General features: G+C 36.9%; 1 protein-coding gene across 8 annotated transcripts in view; it reads left to right on the top strand.

Annotated features, from left to right (window-relative positions):
* PDE1C (phosphodiesterase 1C) overlaps positions 1-20,691 on the top strand; it is a 547,523-nt gene that overhangs the window by 177,491 nt on the left and 349,341 nt on the right. The gene's annotated exons all lie outside the window — the stretch shown is intronic.

Here is a 20,691-nt window from a genome sequence, read left to right as displayed (position 1 = left end):
TTTTTTGACTTAGCATAGTGTGTTCAAGGTTCATCCATGTCGTAGCATGTATCAGAATATCATTCCTTTAAATTGCTGAATGATGTTCCATAGTATGGATGCTCCACATTTTATTCTTTTCATTTGAGTTGATTCCACTGTGAATAATGTTGCTATGAATATTTGTGTTCAAGTTTTTGTGTGGATGTATGTTTTCATTCAGCCTGGATGTATACCTAGGAGTGGAATTGTTAGATCATAAGGTAACACTAAGTTCAACATTTTGAGAAACTGCCCAGATCTTTTTCAAAACGGCTAGACAATTTTATATTCCTATCAGCAATATATGAGGGTTCTAGTTTCTCTAAATCCTCCCTTACACTTGGTATGGTTATTCTTTAAAATTTTAAACCTAGTAGGTGTGAAGTTGTATCATATTGTGGCTTTGATTTCCATTTACCTAATTACTAATAACATTAAGCATCTTTCCATATGCTCTTTGGCCATTTGTATATCTTCTTTGGAGAGCTAGTTAGTTTTTAAGACAAAAGGCAGCATTCCATTCTCTGATTTTCTAGTTGAAGGAAGTACAATAAAATGAAAAACGGTCATCACAAGGAAGCTGCCAATTATTTATGAATAAAAAGTGGAAGAAAACAGAGACCTCAAAAGCATCTGTTCCCACACTGTACTCATCATCTCTATACGAGTTCCTACTCCGGTGTTTCCTAACTGAATTGGTGCCATTTTATTCACTAGGCAACACCAACTGCAAACCTAGAAATCATATGTGCATCCCTCTTCTCCCTCACCAGTCACCAGATTATACTGGATCCATCTCCTTAATTCTGTTTCCTTCAGATCCTTTCACTCCATTCTCACTGCCACAGCTTTATTTTAGCCCCTTGTCATCTCCTACCTAATAGATTTCACCGAGCCTCCATTTTCCTCTGTGAAGTCTGTTCTCTTCCCTGCCAGAACAGTCTTCCTAAAGATAAAGCTGACCGTGTCATTCCTCTCCTTACAAGCCTTCAGATGTCTGCTTCTGGGAAGATGGAGTAGACACACTTTCCCCTATCACTCTTGTTAAGTACAACTGAAAACTCTGGTCATTTTATATAAGACAAGCAAAAAACAAAAACAAACAAACAAAAGACTCTGAAAGATGAAGAGAAGAAGCCAGACCAGCTAGAGATAATTGGGACCTGGGGAATGAAACAGTGGTGAATTCTCTGGATTTTCTTTTTGCCTTATACATCCCATTCTTGGAGATGGAGAAGCCAGAATCCTGGAAATGCCAACAGATCAGACAACAAAAGGCCCAGCAAAACCGTGCTCTCTGTATCCAAAGGACCAGGGAAGGGACAGTCTAGCAAGACAGAAAATGTTTAGACAATAACTAGACACTCTACTCCAACCAAATACCACAGAAAAACTGGGGTCCCATCCTCACCCATGCCAACAATGGCTGGGTAGGGAAACTGAATGTCTAGCCTCACATGACTATGAGGTGCCCTAAGACCCCCACTGTGGTGGCCTTGGAGAAGGCCAAGTAGGGAGCTGGCCGGTAATGAGGTCTCTTTCCCACCATGGTATCAGTGGAGAACATGTGGGGAACATGGAGTTCCACTTCCAATTGGTAATGAGGCATCCTTCTTCTTCCCTGTTGAGGTGATGTCACAGGAGGACTAGTGGAGAATCAGGACTCCATAACTGCCGAATGGTACAGAGGCCAGACTCATCAGATGTCACTAGAGGTCACTTGGGGAGCTGAAATGCTCACCCTTTTCCAGCAGTAACAAATTTGCCTGCCCTCCTTAGGTGTCAAAGAAACTAGAATAGTTAAAATAATTTTGAAAAAGAAGAATAAGTTGCAAAGAATCAGTGTATTTGATTTTAAAACAATGTATAAATAAGGACTAGGTGGTACTGGTGGAAGGATAGATCCATAGATCAATGGAACACAATAGAGAAGCCAGAAATACATCCATACAAATATGCCCAACTGATTTTTGACAAAAGTGTAAAAGTAATTCAATGGAGATAATATAGTTAAATGTTGTTGGAGTATTTGATCATTCATAGGCAACAATTCAAACCTCAACCTATGTTTCAAAACTTATACAAAAATGGACTTCAATATAAAATGTAATACTGATACGATGAAACTTAGAAAAACAAAACAGGAGAAAATCTTTGGAATATAGGGCTAGGAAAGAAAGACGTTATTGAAAACATGATCTATAACAGGAAAAATATGGGTAAGTTGGACTTCATCAACATAAAACCTTTCTTCTACAAAATACTCTGTTAAGAGGTTGAAAAGACAAGCTACAGTCAGGGAGAAAATATTTGCAAGTAATGCTGCTATCCAAGAAAGTTCTGGTATCTATAATTCTCAAAACTCAAAAGTAAAAAAGTAAACAATCCATTTAGAGTATGGCCAAAAGATATGAAGAGACATTTTACCAAAGAAGGTGTACAGGTGGCAAATAAGCACTTGAAAAGGTGTTCAACATCAGTAGCCATTAGGGAAATGCATAAAACCACAGTGAGATACCTCTATATACCTATCAGAATGACTAAAGTACAGAGAAAACCATGGTTGGAAAGGATACACGCACCCTGATGTTCATTGCAGCACTGTTTACAATAGCCAAGACACGGAAGCAAACCTGAATTTCCATCGACAGATGAATGGATAAAGGAAATGTGGTACATATATATGCTATGGAATATTACTCAGCCATTAAAAAAATGAAATAATGCCATTTGCAGCAACAGGGGTGGACCTGGAGATTATCATACTGAGTGAAGTAAGTCAGAGAAGGACAAATGTCATATGATATCACTTATATGCGGAATCTAAAAAAAAAAATGATACAAATTAACTTATTTACAAAACAGAAACACTCACAGACTTAGGGGACGAATTTATGGTTACTGGGGGAAAGGGTCAGGGGGGACAGATTAGGAGTTTGGGATTGATATGTACACACGACTATATTTAAAACAGATAACCAGCAAGGACCTACTGTACAGCACAGGGAACTTGGCTCAATATTCTGTAATAACCTAAATGGGAAAAGAATTTGAAAAAGAATGGATACTTGTATAGATATAACTGAATCACTTTGCTGTACATCTGTGACTAATACATCATTATTAATCAGCTATACTGCAATATAAAATAAAAATTAGAAAAAACAAATACACTATTTAAACATATGCAATTTATTACATGTCAGTTATATTTCAGTAAAGCTATTTAAAAAGTCTTAAGAGAAAGAAAAAAGAATGGCTAAAATAAAAAAATAATGATCACATCAAATCCTGGTGAGGATACAGAGAACACATCATTCGTACATTGCTGGTGGTACAGCCACTCTGAAAAAGTTTGGCTGTTACTTAAAACACTGATATGCAACTACCATATGACCCAGCAATTGCACTCCTTGGAATTTATCCCAGAGAAATGAAGTCTTACATTCACACAAAAATCTGTACGTGAGATCTCACACCTATTAGATACAGGGGTTGGTGAGGATGTGGAGAAGTTAGAACCTCTGTTCACTGTTGGTGGGGATGTAGGATGGTGTAGCCAGTGGAAAACAGTTTGATGGCACCTCAAAAAATTAAAAATAGAATTACCATACGATCCTGCAATTTCACTTCTGGATATATACCCCAAAGAATTGAAAACAAGGACTTGAAAAGATATTTGTACTCTCTTGTTCATAGCAGCATTATTCACAGCAGCCAAGAGGTAGAAGCAACCCAATTGTCCGTTGATGGATGAATGAATAAACAAAATATGGTAAGTACATACAATGGAATATTATTCATTCATGAAAGCAAAGGAAATTCTGACATGTTGCAACATGACTGAACCTTGAGGACTTTATGTTAAATGAAACTAGCCGGTCACAAAAAGACAAACGCTATATGATTCTAGTTGTGTGAGGTATCTAGAGTAGTCAGATACATAGAGACAGAAAGTAGGATGATGGATGCAGGGGACTCAGAGGAGGGGAGAATATTGTTTAATGGGTACACAGCTTCAATTCTGCAAGATGAAAATAGTTCTGGAGTTGGTTGGTGGTGATGGTTGTACAACAGTGTGGATGTACTTCATGCCACTAAACTGTATACTTAAAAATGGTTAAGATGGTAAATTTTATGTTATGTGTATTTTAACCACAATTTAAAAAACCCTATACATGAATATTTATAAAAGCTTTATTCATAATAACCTCAAATTGGAAACAACTCAGATGTATTTATCCAGTGAATGGTTAAACAGACTGTGGTAAGTTTCTACCATGGAATGCTACTCAGCAATTAAAAGAACAAACTACTGGTACGTGCAACAACCTGGATGAATCTCCAGAGAATGATGCTGAGTGAAAAAGCCAACCCCAAAAGGTTATAAATTCCATGTATATAACATTCTTGAAATGACAAAAATATAGAAACGGAGAACAGATTAGTGGTTGCCGGGGGTTAAAGAGGGAGTGAGGTGGGAGGGATGTGGGTGTGGCTGTAACTGGGCAACGTGAGGGATCCTGGTGGTGATGGCAGTGTTCTGCATCTGTGTCAACATCCTAGTTATGATGTTGTACTATAGTGTTACAAAATGTTACCATCAGGGGAAACTGGGTAAGGGTACGACGGATCTTTGTATTACCTGTTACAAAGTTCTTGGCATATGACGAAATGCCCTTCAAAATCTGGCCCCAGATGACCTCTTCTGTCATGCTAATTTGTCATTTAAGCCCCAGAAACATGAAAGTACTTGCCTGTCCATGCTGCTTCACTCCTCCGTGCCTTTGCACGTGTGTTTCCCTCTGCTGATCACCAAGCCAACCCATTCATCTCTCAAAGCTCTGGTCAGAGGGCACCTTTTCTATAAAGCCTGGTCTGACCCCCAGGACAAAATTATCACTCCCTCATTTGTTTGACATCTATATATTTCTACACAGTTATATTACTACTTGCTTCATACTGTATTATAAGTAGCTCTTTATTGACTGTTTCCCTACTAGATTTTGAGTTATTTGAAGGCAGAAACTATGCCTTGCCAGTCAGTATATATAAATGTTCAATAAATGTTTGTTTAGTTGGACTGAAAACAGAGTGAATGGGAATGTTCCAGATCTGTAACAATTCCAGACAAGGGGAGGAATCCCACTCATTGACCGGACAGCTCTTAGGGATCCATACTCAGTTACCTAACTAGAAAGAAGTCAGATGCATTTTAACTTACAGGACTCCCACGATTTACCAGTCACAACATCCTGTGATGCCTTCTTTTCAACAACTATTTATGGAGCACCTATTGTGGGCCAAGTACTGTGTCTACTCCCCTCCTTGGACAGGCAGGTAGGCCAAGGTGGTGCAGTGGTTCCTGCCATCATGTGCATTAGGCCCTGGCTAAGTCTTGGATTGAAGCACAGGGTGGACACCTATAGTCCTGTAGGCTGTGAAATATGTGACTGCAAGGACATCATCCTACAAACTAAGCTGTGAACAACTTCCTCTGCAACTGTACAGTCCTGGAGGCTCTGCTGAAATTCTCATGTTTGCAGGTGCAGTCCTTGAAACTTGTGAAAGAATTGCCTCGGTTCCAAGTCTGTAAGTTTTAGCTTTAGGGAAGCTAGGTTCCCTAATATAGGGCAAGATAGGAAGGGAGGTCAAGATGTGAAGCCAGCTGGGTGAGAAACTGAAGAAAACTCATGCATGATACAATTAAAACACGTAGAAGAAAAGACTGACAAGAGATTCATTCATGTTTTTAATATTGGGTTACAGCCTCAGAAGCAGATATCTTAGAAGCAGATAAAAAAAAGTTAACCTTGAAGGACATTTTGGGTGCAGGAGTATGAAAGTGAGTAAATCACAGTCCTTTCCCCAAAGGAGTTTACTGCCAACAGATGATCCATTGTTCTTATTACCGGCAATGGCTAGTTTGGGCCAGAATTAGAAAGAGTTCTTCTCTGTGACTAATATATTGTCCCCAAAGCCTCTGTTTTTCTGGAACTCTTGATGCAAATCTCCAAATCTCCAAATCTCCAAGTGATTACTTTCAAACACTTATATTTTTGATCACAGTATACATACCATTTAAACATGTCTAGGATGAATGTGGCACATTCTTCCAAGTGCTCAGAGCACTTTCATATAGACTATATTACCGAATTCATTCCCACCAAGTTTTTATAATAAGGTTAAAAATCAATCCTGGAACTTCCCAAAGGAATACTAGGCAGATTTACAAATGAATCATCCAGCAGATGGTAAGACTTGGGTTTTTGCATGCTTTGCAGACATTAACATACTTCAAGGTAGTTATGCATTGAAAAATTTTCACAATTATGGGGGAGGTGGTATCTGAATTAGCGATAGTCTAAGTTATAGAAAACTTAAAAAATACTATCTTCTAACTCTCAAGTACCCAACTTACGGTAACCATTAACGGTGTTTGTCAAGTAGGTTTCACTCTTAGTAGGTAAAGCTTCTCTTTTAATTAGTATACTAAATGAATGCTGTCAAATTTCTTGAAAACAGTCTCCCTTTAATCTTGTCTACATCATTACTCTGCTGAACAGACTCATTCTTTTGATGTGTGATGAAGAGTAATCGAGACATTTCCTCTTGGAATTGATGGTCTCACTATATAGTGATCCACTGCACCAGATGAATTTCTAAATAGACTTTGAAAATTATGTGGGAGCTGTGCCCATCAGTTGGGTAAAGACAGATGCAAGGCTTTGCTTCAAAGCAGATTGGCACTGTTCTTACTGTTCTCTTTAGGCTTGGGTTATGCATTACTTATTGTGAAAACTAGCTGTTTGAATAGGAATGTCAGTCTTACTCTTGGTTCTTTCTGCTGAATTTATCTGGCAGCCGAGGTAGACAGTGAGTGAAACCTAGAGTGACTTACATACCTTGCCTTTCAGAAAACAACAGGCTCTGTATCAATCTTTTTGCATCCCAGAATGATTAAACTAGGGTTAAATCCAAAATAAAACTCCAAACAAAATATGAAGAACTAGGGAAATGAAACACTGTCCTGAAGACTTAGGGAATAGGTAGACTTCTGAAAAATGACCTAATATAGGAGCCAAAAGAAAAAATGTAAATGCTACTTTGCATTCTCTGTAAGAAGCAAAAAGACATAGACCCTGTGAGATAGGAGCAGAAAGCTGTTAAGAAGAAAAGCAGGTTGATTTTGAGTTGAGATGCAAAAAGGAACAATGCACAGAAAGTAAATATGAAACATAGGAATTAAAATCCTCACTGAAATATAGAAATGACACTGAAAAGATTTTAATCAATGATTGGAAGACAAACTTGAGAAACAGTGTGTTAGACTATAGAGGAAAGTGATGAAGAATTGAAAACGCTGAGAAAAGATAGTAGGAGGTCAGAGAAGAAAGAACCAACACAAATAAATTAATCATAGATGTTCTGAGACTAAAGCCACACAGTTGGAACAGAAGCAGTAATCAAAGATAAAGTTGAAGGCAGCTTGCCAGAACAGAAAAAAAGTCTGAGTTTGCATATTGAAAGGGCTTGTTGTATTCCAGAAAAAAATTGAAAATCAGTAAAAGTAACCCACAATTACATATACGCCAGCAAAATTTTTGAAATACAAAGATAAAGAAAAATGTCTGCCTACAAAGGGAAAAAACACTATCAGACTTGTTTCCTAATTCTCTTCTACAGCATATAAATAGCAGAAGATAATTGAGAAATTGTTCAGAGTTTAATGTAAATTCAATAAATCTGTCCCTGCATTGTTGTTCACGTGTATCTCATTAACCAACATGTCATTCTTGGAAAGAATTATTCGAGGATATACTTAAGCCAACTGAAACATGAGTCAAAATAAATTCTGTAGAGCTGTTCTGTCCCATTAAATGTGGCTATTGGGCACTTGAAATGTGGCTAGTCCTAACTAAGATCTGTAAGTTTAAATACACATTGGGTTTTGAAAAAAAAAGGAAAAATATAAAAATCTCATTAATAATTTTTATGTTGATTACTTATTTAAATGTAATATTTTGGATTTATTGACTTAAAGAACATAATTTATTAAAATTAATTTCATTTGCTTGTCTTTAATAAATGTAGCTACCAGAAAATTTAAAATTACACATGTGGCTTATATCTGTTCTGTTGGACAGTGCTGCTCTTGAAGATAAATTATTATGTTGAAGAACTGTTGAGCATCAAAACCAGGTAAATTTATCCTTAAGTTCAAATAGCTATTGGACATAAAGTTAGAAAACAAAATGTAATGTGAAACACAATTCTTAACAACGGAACTTCTTAATATTAAAATAACAATTTAGAAATAGAATTCAAAAATTCACATAACATCAGTGAAAGTGAATAGAGGAATAGGAAGTCTAGGAAGACTAATTTAATCATCTCATACAGGCAAGAGTCAATGGAAACTCTGTTGTTATTGATGTTGGCAGTAAGATAATAAGAGAAAGAATAGAAGAATGTATATTCTTAAATTTAAAAGTAACTATCATAGTGTTCCAATTATTACAACTATATATTATTTCAAAAGGCAAAATTAAAACAAAAAAATGATAAGCAAGAATGTTTCAGGTGAGTACAAAGGAAAAGGAGATAGCTGTGGCAGTATTAAACTTGATAAAATACAGAACTCAAGAAATAAAGAGCTGAGTCATTTTCAACTGATAAAGGATGTAGTCCACAATGCAGATGTGATAGCTCTATACCTTGTTTTCTACACATAGAGTGAATCTTTTCTTTAAATTCAGTGCCCATGAAATAGTTATAAAAATTACCATGTGTTGGATGACAGATGACATCAATAGATTCCCCAAATCAATATTAGATCACATAGAACATAATCTCTGACTATATTGTTATAAGATCTAGAAAGTAAAAAGAAAAAATAAAGAGTTAAAGAAGGAAGGAAAAAAGGAAGGAAGAAAGAAAAAAGAATGGAAGAAAGAAAGAAAGAAAGAAAGAAAGAAAGAAAGAAAGAAAGAAAGAAAGAAAGAAAGAAAAACTTAAGTTACAACAACCAAAAATACTTTAACCACTTGAAATATTTTTTCAGAAGTAGTCAACTTCTGGGTCAAAAAGGACATGAAAATTTCCATTGCAGTCTTCTTAGAAAGGATATTCAATAAGAAGTTGGCATATCAAAACTGATGACATGTATCCAAAGCCATAGACACAAATGCTCTGATTTTAAAAAATAAATTATGGAAAAAAGAGGAATATAAACTTATTCAAAGTAGGAGAATGAAAATATCAATCTAAAAGCCCAAACAAGTGAATTAGAAATGAGAAAAGCAGTAGAATGTATAGATTCAAGAGCTAGCTCTGTAAGGCAATAAAAATAACTTATGGAATGGCACTGTCCAGAAAACATTCTATGATAATAGAATGTTCTATATTGGCACTGTCCAATACAGTAGCTACTAGTCACATGTGTCTGTTAAACACTTGAAGTGTGACTGGTGCAACTGAGGAAGTAAATGTTTAATTTTATTCCATTTTTATTTTAGTTTATTTTAATTTTTAATTGAAGTATAGTTGATTTACAATGTTGTGTTAGTTTCAGTGATTCATACATATCTGAATAACTTGCTGTACACTTGAAACTAACACAACATTGTAAATCAACTATACTTTAATGTATATATATGTATTCTTTTTCAGATTCTTTTCCATTATAGGTTATTACAAGATATTGAATACAATTTTATCCAGTTTTAATTGATCTAAATTTAAGTCACCACATATGATTAATGGCTACCATATTGGACAAAACAACTCTAGAAAGTAAACAGAGAAGAAAATAAATAAGTAAAGAAATACTCAAAACTATTAATATATAGGTGAAGATTAAAATACAAAATGCCATAGAAATCTGTGCCAACAAAATTGAATATCTCTACAAACTGGTAATTTCTAAAGGAAAATATTGACTCCAAAAGAAATAGTTACTCTGAATGCAGCAATAACAAAAGAAGACATTGAAAAATTTGTGAAATGATTACTTTGCTAAAGATACTTTAGATCCTAAGAGTTTTATAGGCAACTTTATTCAAATACCAGGGAATAGGTTATTCCCATGATGATGACTACATAAGAGATGAAACTAATGGCTTATTTTCTTTATGAATATAACATGCAAAAAGTCTTAAATAGAATTCTAGCAATGCAAATCTCTAAGTATACTACAATAACAATACAACATGACCAAATAGAACTTGTTTGAGTAATGCAAGGTGGCTTCACTATTAAGAAGCATTTTATAGTATAATTCAGATGTCGTATAGACATGACTTTTAAGACCTATGCATGGCTGTCTCAAATCCCCATCCCACATCAGTTTCAATCTCTAAAATTCAATCAGCGGATTTTTCAGGAGTTTCTCTAGGTTTCTTCTCATTATCTCTGGCTCTCTTTTCCTGAATCTGTTGAATTTCCCCCTACACTTTGCATCTCGCAGATGTTGATTTACTCTTTTCAGACAACAAACAAGTATGGGACACAGGCCATTCTTCATATTTTCTGAATCCTCTCCCCAATATCACTTTCACAAAGCAACCTGTGTGTGAGATCTTTACTGTTCTAGAGAGGTGGTTACATTGCAGTTCCACACAGCATTCAGTTTAAACATGGATGTCAGACTTATATGTTCTTTGAAAGTTCTTCACTTATTTTTGCCAAGTATGGTTCCAGTAGCTATATTGCTCTGCCTTCTTTCTCTCCTCTCCTTCTTTTCCCCTCTCCTTTGTTCTTGCCCTTCTCTACATTTTGTGCATTTTGTATGAAGAATAGTTTAACTCTTTCCTTGTTTCTCTTTCCCTTAATCACTCTCTGTCATAACAAGATATTTTTCCCACAAAGTTCCCTAGAGGAAACTTGATTCCATCTGGAAAATAAGTTTTTTTCCATTTTGCTACTAGTTTAACACATCAATAGGTAAGAGTGAGAGAGTGAGAGAAAGAGAGAGAGATAGAAAGATGAGAGAGAGGGAGAGAGAGAGAGAAGAAACAACACACGATCATCTCAGTAGATGGTAAAGCCATTACCATTAAATATTTTATTTCTTGCAACAATAACCCAAACAACTAGCTTATCAAAGGGAATTTATAATAATGCTACAACAGAAAATTTCAACTACATTTCACAAATAGAAAATGAAGTGAAGCCAGCAAAATGATAAGGTTGCTTGCTATTGGCAATATGGTTTAAAATTCTTCTGGAAGTTTTAGCAAATGCAGTAAGACATGAAACAGAAATAAGAGGCATAACTATTGGAACAGAGAATGAAAAATTATTATCGATGATATATATGCTTACCAAACTGAAACAAAGAAACAAGGAAAAATTCTTAGAAAGAGGGAGAGTTTAGTAAGGATCCAGACTATTAAGTAAATACACCAAATGAATAGCTATTTTATATTCCAGCAATAACAATTTAAAATATATAATCTAAAAATGTACTCTATTAATGAGTGACAAGCATATAAAATGCCCAGGAAAGAAACTTACTAAGAATTTTGAAAGAACATTTGAAGGAACAAAGAATTTTGAAAGAACTAAGAACGTTGAAACTTTACCGAAGGAAATTAAAGTCTGAAGTACATGGGAAGGCTTTTGGTTGGTAGGTGACAGAAACTCAACACAAACTCTCTTAAGTTCAAAAGGGGATTTGCTGGAAGGATACCATAGTAGTTCACAGACCTGTAGAAGAGCTGTAGAAAACTCATAGATCTGGGAATATAAGGCATTAGAACCAGCACATGCCACTCTCATTCTTTTTTCTTCCTTTCCTTAGGCGACTGGCTTCATTTTCTCAGGCTCCTCCATGCATTGATTGGGACATGGTTGCTGGCACTAGCAATGTAAAGAGAAGGAAGTGACTTTCCTCTTTGGTTTCAGTATGAAAAATACCACAGGGAAGAACTTTGATTATCTGAGATTGGGTTGTATACCCACTCCTTGACTCATTACTGAGGCTAGGGCCATGGAATAATATAGCTAGAAAGCCCACCAGACTCACATGGGATGAGTAATGGGGGAGGAGACATTCCCAAAATAAAGTGAGAGGGGCTGTTATAAGTAGGGAGGAAATGGTGCTTGGGTAAACAAATATGATAGATATTCCATACTGAAAGGACATTTTCATCTACCTGGATATGGACATGATATATTGTGAAGATGATAATGCTTATAAGAAATAAATTAATGAAACAATTAATTATACTTTTGTTAAATACCATCTCAATATAAATTCAGAAGGGAGATTTCTCTTTAGAAATTAAAAGAAGTGATTTTAACTAAGGTTTTCTTAGAGACTTAAACAAGTAAGAAAAGCTGAAAGAAAGGGGGAGGTGTTGCACTATCAGATATTATAAAGTTATAATAAGTAAATAATGTGATTCAGCTGTTTAAAAGTTTAATTTAACATGATAACTCAGAAATAAACCCTAACATATTTGAGAATTTAGAATATGTCATCACAAATCAAGTTGTATTCTTATATTTTGCTAGCCCCCCCCCTCAGTGTGTATGATATCTGAAATGGAATTAAATTTTCAAATCTCTTTGAAATTGCAGGTAGCAGAATTTCTGAAAAGTTTCTAAAACCAAGACTTAGTATATTGAAAATAACAGAGCAGTACCCGTGTGACTCTTTTAAAGATATTCAAAACATTCTTGACACTTTACGTTCTGTACCATCATTATTGTTCTATTTTAGTCAGCATAAAACTCTTCATCTGGGCTTTATTAGGTTCATTCTGGACCTCTGTACCCAAGCCCCAATTTTCCTACCCCCTGGGAATTTTAGGAGCCTTATCCTCACAAAAAGAGAGAATGCCTATGAATGCCACGTCATAGATATTTTGAGAATCGTTGAAGGTTTCCAAGGTTTTTTCTTTTTTCTTTTTTTTTTTTTACCTTTCTGGAGAATTAAGTCTCTTCTTTCCTTTGTAGAACTCTAACATCTCAGCCTTCTGCCAGCATAATGCTTCTGTATTTTTTTTTTTAATCGGGAACCCAGTTGATAAGTCACTTGTCAGATTTCAATAGGATTACCACATCACCTTGGGCTCCTCATGCCAGCTGTTTATCAGGCTGCCACCATTAGACACACTTCAAAATGAATCTGTAGTTATTTCAGATTTAGATTCTTCTCATCTCATTTTCTTGCCTTCTTGTCTTTTCTTAACCCATTAAACTCATCTTGCATTACTCATTTCTTCCTGCAGCCTGAACCTCCTTCTTTAAAGGAAGCTGCAAACATGCAAGAGACTACACATCAAGGTTCTCTCTAGTTGCAGATGGGGTGTATCTTACTTCTTATGTAAAAGGATGTCTTTTTCATAGTAAAAAATGCAGAATATTTTGCTTGATCTACACTATGTGTGTGTTTATTTACTCATAAATAAAATACAAACAGTGTGATGTATCACCCTGAGTCCTGGATTAGGAGAATGAGAATTTGGGGTCAAAGCAATTTGTGTTTTCTAACTCTATGATCTAGGTGGTTTGATCTCTTGGAGGCTTAATGTCCTAGTGTTCAATAGTGTTTCAATAATACTTACTTTGGAGGGTTGATGTGATGATTAAATGATGTAATGCAGATGAAGGCAACATGACAATGCCCAGCACATAGCAAATACTGAACAAATATTGGTTCATCTGAATCTGAGCACTTGGTCTCCTGATAAGCTCAGTGATAAGGATGCTGCTACCAGAGTTTGTGACTCTGGAAAATTTATAATCAATCTGGAGTGTTCATAGAGTATACAAAAAGTTGTCTTCGTGAAGAGAAGAGAGAAGATTTATGGCAGGGACAGAGGGGGTGATAACAGCAAAGGTGAATGTAATGGGCATTTAGTGAGAGTCAGGAGCAAGTCAAAGGAGAGAGGAAAGCTGGGATGGGGAGGGGAGGGGAGTGGGCAGAAGCAGATGAGATGGAGTGGGCTGAATGGAGTTGCTCATCTCCTGCACCTGAGCCTCATTATTTTTGGTACCCTGAAGGCTTAGTTTATATATGATTTCCCTCGTGGGGTTTTTGATATTATTAAGAGAGACCTGTGTGACTGTTTCCATATTTTTGCTTCTACTTAGTCAGAAACATTTCATGCTTTCAAAGTCAACTTAAAATAAATTAGAGCAGGGGAATTTTTTTTTTTTTTTTTTGTCAGAACAGACCATTCCAGTGTCCCTGGATATTGCTCTGCCCACGTTTGTGGAGAATCGGAGGAAGAGTTCTTTCCCATTCTCTCGGATTTCAAAGAGGAGAGTGCCCAAAAGGCTCACATCAAATTGAGTTGGGATGAGCCGTGTCAGGGGGCTGTGATCCTCCTAAGGCAGGAATGAGTAGCAGATGGAATTCTGGTTGTATTCTCTAGGATCCAAAGACTGTGTGGAAACTCTAAGAATTGGGTACCTTTTGAACTCAGTGTCACTCCTGTTGGCCCCCTTTTAAAGCTCTAGCTCTACTGCGTTCTCTTTATTTCTGTCCCAGGCAGTCTCTGATGATGTGGAGGTGGCGCCACAGTCACGCACAGTAGACCCAGAGAGCTAGGGAATTAATACCCTATGGTGTTACCCTTATCCATGGGATGAGAGCCTGTAGATCAATGCTGTCTCTTCCATTCCTCGCGAGGATCATTCTGAGCGTCACCTACAGCTCCTCTGAAGATCTCTGACAGCAAAAATATAAGAGGTGGGAGAGAGGAGTTAGGATTATTTTGTTATTATAAGGCACTCAAACTACCTGTGAAGGGGTATGGTATTACTTGAGAGTCAACTTGGATTAGCTGTAAATGTATATTGTGAACTCTAGGGCAACAGCTAAAAAAAGTTAAAAAAATAACAATAAGCAATATGCTAAGAAAGAGGAATCATGTAAGATGCTCATTTAAAACCATAAAAGGCAGAAAAACAGTGGAAGACAAAAATAAGAACAGAAAACAAAGGCAACAAAGAGAAAACACTAATAAATATGGTAGCTATTAATCCGATTATATAAATAATCATTTAAATGTCAGTGGTCTAAATTGACCAATGGTTTCAATGTACTGATTAAAACGTGGTTAATAACCAACCATGGTGATAGCTCAATATTGCGCCTGTGTGCTGGCTTTCCCTTGTTGTGCCCTGATTCACTCTCTCTGTCCTCCACTCACTCCTGCTTCCTGAAATCACTTCCAAATAACCTACTTGCCACGAGCCCTTGTCTCAGGATCTACTTTCTAGAAGGAAACTAGGCCACGACCCTACCTTGGAAGCAATTCAGGATGGGCTAAGAAAGGCCCCTTTCTCTGGATATGGTGATATTCTTTGTTTCACTCTTAATATGTTTCCTGTGATATATGTTTTACTTAAAATTGTTGAAACCAGTCTGTTCACCTTTTGCCTTAAAGGTTTATTTTATTTTATTTTATTTTATTTTTTTTTGCGGTACGCGGGCCTCTCGCTGTTGTGGCCTCTCCCGTTGCGGAACACAGGCTCCGGACGCGCAGGCTCAGCGGCCATGGCTCACGGGCCCAGCCGCTCCACGGCATGTGGGATCTTCCCGGACCGGGGCACGAACCCGTGTCCCCTGCATCGGCAGGTGGACTCTCAACCACTGCGCCACCAGGGAAGCCCAAAAGTTTATTTTTAAAAAAATAGTCCGTCATTACTAATTAATTTACTTAGCAAACATCTCTTCAAGGCCTGTTGAGAGCAATCATAAGTTCATACTAATAGTTCTGATTCAGATCCTAAACGACAAGATTCTTCTTCACATTCTCCTGTTGCCTACTTGTATTTTCCTTCTCCTGAAGTGAGAACTCTGGATCCCTGCACCCTCATGACAGTTGCTCATTTGCTCTTTCCTACAATATGTATGACATAGTTTAGATTACTACTTTATGATTACTACTGACTAGAAACCTGCTAATGGAAGTTCAAGGTTTCTTTGCAGTGTATATGTTTGTGTGTATGCCCTTAGAGTTGGTCTCTGAGGATGTATAGTTGGAGTACGGTATTCAAAAGATATTTAAATTAATTCTTGTTTTCCATTATGGTTATGTTACCAATTTGATATACAGTTAGATTTGATAGTTTCTGTTTGTATTCAGTTTTAGGATTTCTTTATTCCTTGCTGATTTGATTTTCTTTTTGAATATTAAAACATTTGCATAGTTCAAAAGTAAAAACTATCTGTAAATGCGAAGTGTTTCTGTCATCTTTAGTGTATTCTGCCTACTCTCAACCCATCCCCCTGTAGATAACCATTTTCATGGTTTCTAGTCTGTTATTCTTGTTTGTCTTTTTGCAAAAATATGCTAAGACATTTCCCCTATCTTTTACTCCAGAGATAGCATAATACACTATCAAATACTAGATAGCATAATATACAACTCACGCATGTTGCTTTTTCCCCACTTAGCATACATATTGGAAATCACTCCTCATCACTTTACAGACTTTGGGATATTAGTAGCTCATTATATATATGTAGCATAGTTAATTCAATTGATTAGTATGGTTAGGTTAATTATAGGAATTTCTCAAGGGGTGCAGCAAATATTGGTTATGGACAGCATGATGTCTTTGGTATTGCTAAAGGATAATTTAAAAAAATCATAAGAATCCAAAGTGAATATATGTTAAAGATCTTATTTAACTCATTAATTGATGAAGAAACCAGTAAGATGTTACAACTGGTTTGAAGGAGAATCCAAAGAGCAAATATACAAATCCGTCAGGAAGGCTGAGATGAATTTGCTTATTAGATATAAAACTGGCAAAATGCATCATATCTACAAGGCAATAATTAATTGCATTCCATGGGACAACTTTACATTTCTAAAACCAAAAATCATTTGCATTACTATTAGTTTTCTCCAATTTTCAGAACTGTGAAATAGCTACAAGGTAATAGAAAATGGAGATAACTGAGATGGGTGAGTTAGACAGGATATTCACTAAACTTTTTTGTCCATTTCAAGTCTTTAACCATTTTTCTTAACAATGTTTGTGGAGGGGATGGGGATGAGGGGAAGGAGAAAACAGATTTATTTTTCCAAAGACTCTCTAGTCTGAACCACTCAGTAGTAATAAAAGCTTCTGTATGTCTTGAAGGATTCAGCACAGAGCTCTAAAGTGCTCTGCACTGTGCTAGAGTATTGGGGCCACAATCGTAAATCCCCTTCTGTTGATGGTTGGCATGTATCAGTGGACTTATGCCCCAGTCATATCCACTATTCTTGTCTTCCCATTTTGTGCTGTGTTGTTCACGTACAGCAGACTGTTGTCAATAATTAACCTTCTGAAAGAGATTAAAACAGAAATAGCAAGATTCTCCTTATAATACTTCGTGTTATGCCAGCTTCCTGGATCTCTCTCGGGTTTGTGCCTTAGGCCAGGTTATAGGTGATACAGTACTAATGAGCTGTTATAATTAGATCCTTGTGGATGGAGCCCAAGTTCTACTTAAATTACAGCTTTTTTCAAGTCAGATAATGGCTGGAACACTCCAGGACAGGGCTGGGGCTTTGATATTGCCCTTCTTTAAAACATTTATTATTATTATAGTTTTTAAAAAACTATTGTTTGGGTTCAGTGAGAAGGGTAATTTATTCCCCATTTTATCCTGCTGTGAAAAATTTTCTTATCTCAATCACGATAGAAGTGTTTGCTGAAATAGAATATTCTCATTTGAATCATGTATTCATCATCTGTGTGCTTCCTCTTCATGAATATGGAGGGGATCTTTGCTTATATTTTCTATCTTGAAATACAGCTTTTCAGAGCATGGTTCAACTGCAGGCCCACGAGCTGCTCCACCTCCAGCATTTTCTAACGGCATCACAGTCTACCTGGCTGCTTAACCAGAAACCTCAATCCATCTTGCCACTTCTCTCTTCATCGTCTACACCCAATCAGTTACCAAATCCTACTGATTCTACTTGCATATCTCCTAAATCCACCTGTTTCTCTCTGTCTTTATCATCACTGTGCTTTTCCAGACCCCTCATTTTCTCACGGCCAATTTGCCTTTTGGTTGATCACCCGGTTCTAGGCTCATGTACACCTCCCAACTGGAACATCCTCTGTATTGCTGGTTCCCAACAATTTTTTTAGCAAAGACCCCGCCCCGCCCCGCCCCCCCCCTTAAGTTAAAAAACAAAACAAAACAAAAACCAAATCAAAGACTATCCCATGAGACTGATGGTTCTCTGGGTTCTCAAAGGTCAAGAGAACCAGGCCATTTCCATTTTTTGAGTTTCCCAGAATATTAAAAAATGTGAGGAAATGCCAAAATAAGCTATAAAAATTGTAATGTGTTATAACTGTTTGCATTTAACAAATTAATAATTTTAACATGAGAAAACTGTGCAGTGTAGCTATGCCTTTCACAAGATAATTGGAGGATTTATTAAAATGTCAGTTCTTAGTACTTTATAGAGGATGTATCGTTTGGATATGGGGAACACCTTTATGTTAATATGCTGAGCACACATATAACATTTAGGAAAGCATTTGGCTACAACCAACCAAATACCTAAGAATGTAATAAGTCAGTATTCATATGTCTCACATCTAGAAATCCGGAGATGAGGGAGACCAGGGAAGCTGTTCAACTGTGTTGTCGGGGATTCAGGTTCTTTCCACCTTTATGTTTTTCCATATGCAAGGTGTAAGCTTTTGTCATAATGCTTGTCACCTCATGGTCATGAGATGGCTGCTGTAGCTCTAACACACCTTCCAGTAAGAAGAAAGAAAAGCAAAGGGGAAAATAAGGAAAGGCAAAGTTTAAAGGGACAAAAATGTTTTTCTCCTGTTGAGACTTTACTTTTTCATTGGGACAGAGACACCAGCCCCAGGGATTTCCACCTACATTTCATTGGCCAGAATTATAACATATGGTTAGCCATAGCAGTAAGGGAGGCTGGGAAATTGAGTATATTGTTTTCTAGCCTCTTCGGAAGAGGAAGGCAAGTAAAAAGGGAGTTGGGAATGAATGTTGATTGAATCCTATTTATAGCTTCTGCCACAGTCGTCTTCTTTTTTTTTTCTTCATTTTTATATATTTTTTTTATTGAGGTGAAATTTACGTAACTTAAAATTAACCTTAAAATTTATTTTTATTTTTTTAAAACATCTTTATTGGAGTATAATTGCTTTACATTGTTGTGTTAGATTCTGCTGTATAACAGAGTGAATCAGTTATACATATACATATATCCCCATATCCCCTCCCTCTTGTGTCTTTCTCCCAGCCTCCCTATCCTACCCCTCCAGGTGGTCACAAAGCATCGAGCTGATCTCCCTGTGCTATGCAGCTGCTTCCCACTAGCTATCTATTTTACATTTGGTAGTGTATATATGTAAATGCCACTCTCTCGTTTGTCCCAGCTTACCCTTCCCCCTCCCCATGTCCTCAAGTCCATTCTCTACGTCTGCATCTTTATTTCTATCCTGCCCCTAGGTTCTTCAGAACCATTTTGTATTTTAGATTCCATATATATGGGTTAGCGTACGGTATTTGTTTTGCTCTTTCTGACTTACTTCACTCTGTATCACAGATTCTAGGTCCATCCACCTCACTACAAATAACTCAATTTTGTTTCTTCTTATGGCTGAGTAATATTCCATTGTATATATGTGCCACATCTTCTTTATCCATTCATCTGTCAATGGACACTTAGGTTGCTTCCATGTCCTGGCTATTGTAAATAGAGCTGCAATGAACATTGTGGTACATGACTCTTTTTGAATTATGGTTTTCTCAGGGTATATGCCCAGTAGGGGGATTGCTGGGTCGTATGGTAGTTCTATTTTTAGTTTTTTAAGGAACCTCCATACTGTTCTCCATCGTGGCTGTCTTCTTTTAAACTTGCCAGTGTATCTTTGTAGCTGCTGGTACAACTTCTGAAGGTGTTATTGCATGTCCATCTGGGACCCCTGATGGACAGATAGCTTGGATCACATGACCCTTCTGATTCACTGACTGAGAAAATGAAAAACCTATTATGCATTCATTAGTGCTTTTACATAAATTTCTAGTTTATTAATCATATCTATATATACTGAAAAATTAGTCGTATATATAGACTTCGTTATTCCATCTACAGATACAATGGATTCACAGACCTCTTCACATAGCCTTGCTAGTCCCCACGGGTTCACTTTCAGTACTCTACAGCACCCTCGTTTCCTTTCAGAAACACGGAAGTTGTCATGTCACCATAACCTTGGTTAAAAATCTTTAATTCTTTTTTGCCTACAGAAGAAATTCTAAAATAATTAGCATTTTATTCAAGGCCCTCTATAACCAATCTTTGGCCTTATCCCTGGTCACTGTCCTCTCTCTCGAGCTGCTTTGTTCTGCTGTGGAGCCTTTGCACATGCTATTTGCGCTGGATGCTCTTCTCTCTCTTCCCCATCTGCTGAAGATCTGTTCCTGCTTTAGACCCATATCAGACGTTACGTTTGCTGTGTGGCTTTCCCCAGGGCCCTGAGGCAGAGTGGGGGAGCTCTCCTCTGCCCCTTCTAGCGCTTCTTTGTCCCTTAGTTATGGTGCATTGCCCATTTATTGTGATTGTTTATAGGCTGACTCATCCCAAGGGAACCAGTCTCATTCATCTGTCTGTTTCGAGAGCCCAGAATGGAATCTGGCATATTGAGGGAATTCAA

This window comes from Pseudorca crassidens, chromosome 8 (genome assembly GCF_039906515.1).
Source record: "Pseudorca crassidens isolate mPseCra1 chromosome 8, mPseCra1.hap1, whole genome shotgun sequence".
NCBI classification, from domain to species: Eukaryota; Metazoa; Chordata; class Mammalia; order Artiodactyla; family Delphinidae; genus Pseudorca; species Pseudorca crassidens.
This window is presented reverse-complemented; position numbering and strand designations above follow the sequence as displayed.